General features: G+C 35.4%; 1 protein-coding gene across 1 annotated transcript in view; it reads left to right on the plus strand.

Moving 5' to 3' along the window:
• The window catches only part of LOC125038752 (polypeptide N-acetylgalactosaminyltransferase 1-like), a 65,626-nt gene that overhangs the window by 6,385 nt on the left and 54,241 nt on the right, over positions 1-5,000 (plus strand). The gene's annotated exons all lie outside the window — the stretch shown is intronic.

The raw sequence follows: 5,000 nt of genomic DNA on the forward strand, positions 1-5,000 counted from the left end.
AAAAAATAGATAATGAAATGTGTTTGAGATAAACGATAATTTTGAGAAACTCGATTATAACTTTCATCTCGGCTGCAGAAAAAAAATGACGTGACTTCCGCATGCTGTTTATTCCATCTCTCCCCCCCCTCTCTCTCTCTCTCTCTCTCTCTCTCTCTCTCTCTCTCTATCTATCTATCTATCTATCTATCTATCTATCTATATATATTTTTTTTTATTTTTTCTTTGTTTTCTCTGTTGTTTAGATAAGCACACTATATGATATTCTCAGTATAGATATTATTATTATTGTTATTATTATTATTATTATTATTATTGTTATTATTATTATTATTATTATTGTTATTATTATTATTATTATTGTTATTATTATTATTATTATTATTATTATTATTATTATTATTATTGTTATTATTGTTATTATTATTATTATTATTATTTTAAAAAATCATATTTGAAATAGATAATGAAATTGATGATGATACTAATACTACTTCCACTGCAACTACCACTACTGCTGCTGCTGGTACTACTACTACTACTACTACTACTACTACTACTACTACTACTACTACTACTACTACTACCTTCTACTAACTTCTACTACAACTACTACTACAACTACTACTACAACAACTTCTACTACTATTACTACTACAACTAATACTATCACTACAACTACTACTACTACTACTACAGTAACTACTACAACTACTACTACTACATCTACTACATCTACTACTGCTACTACTAATGATAATGATTATAATAACAATAGTAAGATAAGCAGTTAAACCAGTAACAGGAACAATGACAATCTTTATGAAAATCATAAAGACAGTAATAGTAATGGCAAATAATATTAATGACAATGATAATCACGATAATAATTATAATAATAATATAAAACACAACTAATGATAAACAAAACTAATGATAAAGCAAAAAGTAACAGAAAATATTGGCAACGTTCCTGTTCATTTGGGAGGATATATGTAGCCTCCCGAACACCTGCCACCCGGGGCTTTGCCAGCCTTGCAGTTGCACGCTGCAACTTTGGCGAGACGAGTTCGAACGTGTTGGGAGAAGAGACTAAACGCATGTGGAAAGTATTAATATCGTCGTTGTTGATATCATTGTTTTTTGTTATTGGCAGTACTATTGTTGTTGGTGGTGGTGTTATCAATGATATTATTATGGATGTACTTGGTATTGATATATATATATATTTTTTATTATTGTTATCAATATTAATATCATTATTGCTGTTGTTGTTATTGTCATTGTTATCATCATCATCATTATGATTATCATGATCGTTACCGTTTTTGTTGCAATTGTTAATATCGTGGTTTCATTATGTTCCCTCGTTATCTGTCTCTTTCATTCTCACTTTTTCTCACTACCATTTACTGTTTCATCATTTTCCTTTATATCTTTAGATAAGTCCAGATGAAATAATGATAATAATGGCAGAAATTAAGAGACGGGTGAATTCAAATTTTCGCAGAAGCAAGGCAAAGAGAGTTGGTTAAATAAAGGAGCCGAATAGAAAGTCTAATTAATCAGTAATTCTACAAAGACAAAAAAGACGAAGTGGACAAAGTGAATAAATTGAACACATGGATAAGTAGTCTAACAAAGGAACACTCTCGTGCGCATTATTTCTCATTCTGCCAGCAATAGTCAGAATGGACACTGTAACTGCAGACAGATGGCAAAGGTGTAACATTAAAGGCCTGCTTCTCTGGGTAGAGATGAGCGTCGCTTGGTTTATTAATATGTGAAATGAGGCGCAGCCAGAAACGAGAAGGGAGGAAGGGGGAGGACGAGAGAGAGTGTGAGGGAAAGACGGAGAGGGAGGGAGACAAGGAGAGAGGGGAAAGGTGTAAGGGAGATAGGGAGAAAGAAGAGAGGGAAGAGAGAGAGGGAGGAAAAGAGAGGGTACGAAAGAGGAAGATGGAAAGATGAAGAGTTAGAGAGGAAGAGGAAGGAAGAAATGTGAAAAGATGGAGAGGGAAGAGGAAGGGACGAAGGGAGTGGGAATGGGCGAAAAAGAGGATGTATATTTTTATTTTCCCGTGTATTTTCCTTCGAATATTTTAAGTCTACATTCCATTTTTTTCTGCCTATCTCTCTCTCTCTCTCTCTCTCTCTCTCTCTCTCTCTCTCTCTCTCTCTCTCTCTCTCTCTCTCTCTCTCTCTCTCTCTCTCTCTCTCTCTCACTTCTGATTTTACCGTCCATCCTCCTCATCCTAGAACATGTCTGCAAAGGAATGCGTTTATCAAGCCTCGGGAGGATGGCTAGTTCCTTTCCGGCCGACTTTGACCCCAGCTGACGCCAGGAATCACTCGCAGCTGAGTCAACTGATAGGGGCTGTTCGACGCACATCCGAAACCTTGAAGTTATTGCAGAGCGAGCACTCTACTACTGAGTTATGGGACCGTCTACTCTACTTATGCGTAACATGACATGGTTGGCCTGTTAAGTGTAGAGAAGATGTAAATGAGAATGAACAACTTCACATTTCGATGTCATATGCTCAGTATACTTTTGGTGAAGATATGGGGCACATAGAATCACATCAGTTGCATCATCTTTAGTTTTGTTGAGCTGTTCATTCTCATATATATCTAGATTTGCCACAGTTAACAGGCATCGAGTCTCTCTCTCTCTCTCTCTCTCTCTCTCTCTCTCTCTCTCTCTCTCTCTCTCTCTCTCTCTCTCTCTCTCTCTCTCTCTCTCTCTCTCTCTGTGTGTGTGTGTGTGTGTGCGCGTGTGTGTGTGTGTGTGTGTGCGTGTGTGTGTGTGTGTGTGCGTGTGTGTGTGTGTGTGTGTGTGCGTGCGTGCGTGCGTGTGCGTGTGCGTGTACCTGATTACATTCACCGTATCTAATTAAATGGTTATTTGTGTATTTGATTAGTCAGTTAAACACTTGTTCGTAATTTATTTACCGAATATCTCCCTTTGACATGATAAATGTTTTGTTGATGATCATAATCTCCCGCTTTGGGTTTTGAAAAGTGGAATACTAATATCTCTGGTTAATAGGAAGTAAAATGACTTATCACTTATAAAGACAAACTTTTGTTCATCGATACAATTAAGTTTCATTGTTATTTCGAAATGACTCGCTTCCTGTGCGGTGTAACTGTTTATGGTGTACGGCTTTACACGTGCCTGAGGTAATTACTCTTGTCATAACACACACACACCTATACATAATATGTATACACATATATAAATATATAGATATAAATATTAGGTGTATGTGTATATATATTATATATGTATTATATATATATATATATATATATATATATGTATATATATATGCGCGCGCGCGCACTTACGTACGTACCTATGGGTACAGACACGCACACATATCTAAATATATTTATAGATAGATAGATAAATGTATATTGTCAGATATCATCCCGTTTTATACCAAAAGACATTATCCCAGGTATAATGTACCAGTGTTATATATATATATATATATATATATATATATATATATATATATATACATATATATAAATACATATATATATATATATATATATATATATATATATATATATATACATATATACATACACATAGTTACGTATGTATGTGTTGATATGTATATAAAACATGTGTATATAAAACAGAGTTGTGGAAATGTAGGGGTTATAACTGGATGATGACATGGATTTCATTCATATAATCAACAGTGATCGTGGAAAATGACATGTGTTTTGACGTTGCATTTGCAAATGGTCAGTTTCCTGTTTCATATCCCTATGCTTTCATGCTTTTGATAAGAGTGAAATCATATTGTGTCTGTACAGTAAATTGCGTAATAGATAGTGTTGTCAATACTTTTTTTCTTTTGTAAATGAGCATGAAATTATATCGATAAGGTAGTGTTATGCTCTGATGTTGCTTTCACAGTGTTATGTTTTAGTCCCATGCTGTGTTGTATATTTCGTTATGAGACATATTGTACTGGGGATACAATGTTAATAAGTATTATTGATTTCATAATGATATCCACTATTACTGTTAATCAAATGCTCATTCTCATTATTATTGCTGTTATTATCTTTATCATTATCATTATTGTTATTTTACATGGGATACTTGAAACATATGAGAAGAAGCCTTATCTGCCAAAAACACTCGTCTTGCTAGAACGTCTTCTGGGGATCGTGACATAAGTTCTCAGTCTTTTCTTATAAGTGTCATTGTCATTGTCAATATAAATACCAGAATTCAAGTTCTCGGTCTTGTGTTATAACTGTACTTGTCATTGGTACCTATATAAATACCAGAATTCAGTGACAACAGCTGTCCCTTAGAGCAAATCCATGCGGTGTGTTTATAGTACCTAAGTCATGATGTTTCACCCACTTTAGGTGCAGACCCAAATTCTTCATTCTTAACCCGCTGTTCCGGGATGTCATTACATATCTGCCATATCCAAAGAGATTTACATATACATACATATAAGGACATACATATATTCGTATACACGCTAACACGGAAACGCTTGTACATATAAGCATACAAAAAATACATGCGTACACACTTAAGTCCAACAAAGAATCATGCCTATACATAGACAGACACGTACATCAAGAGAGAAACTCACGCTTAACGAACATCCACACGTAAAACATACACATAAAGACAAACGCACACAAGCAGAAAACATTTAAAACCAACTACATTTCGTCTGTGTGAGTGATTTTTCCTAGTTTCAGATGTACGTATGATCGTTTGGTGTGTGTATGTGTGTACATATGTGTGCATGCGCGCGTGTAAGTGTATTTTTGTGTACATGTGTGTATATGTCTGTGTCTAAGATTGTGTGTGTGTAACTGTGTCTCTCCGTAGATGTGTTAGTGCGCGTGGAACTTCATAGCTTTCGGTGCGCGTGCATGTGTCTGGGAACGCCCTGGCCTGAGATAAAGATGCGCTGGGATGCTGCACGTGCCGCGCGGGTCTCGCT

This window comes from Penaeus chinensis, chromosome 25 (genome assembly GCF_019202785.1).
Source record: "Penaeus chinensis breed Huanghai No. 1 chromosome 25, ASM1920278v2, whole genome shotgun sequence".
Lineage (NCBI taxonomy): Eukaryota > Metazoa > Arthropoda > Malacostraca > Decapoda > Penaeidae > Penaeus > Penaeus chinensis.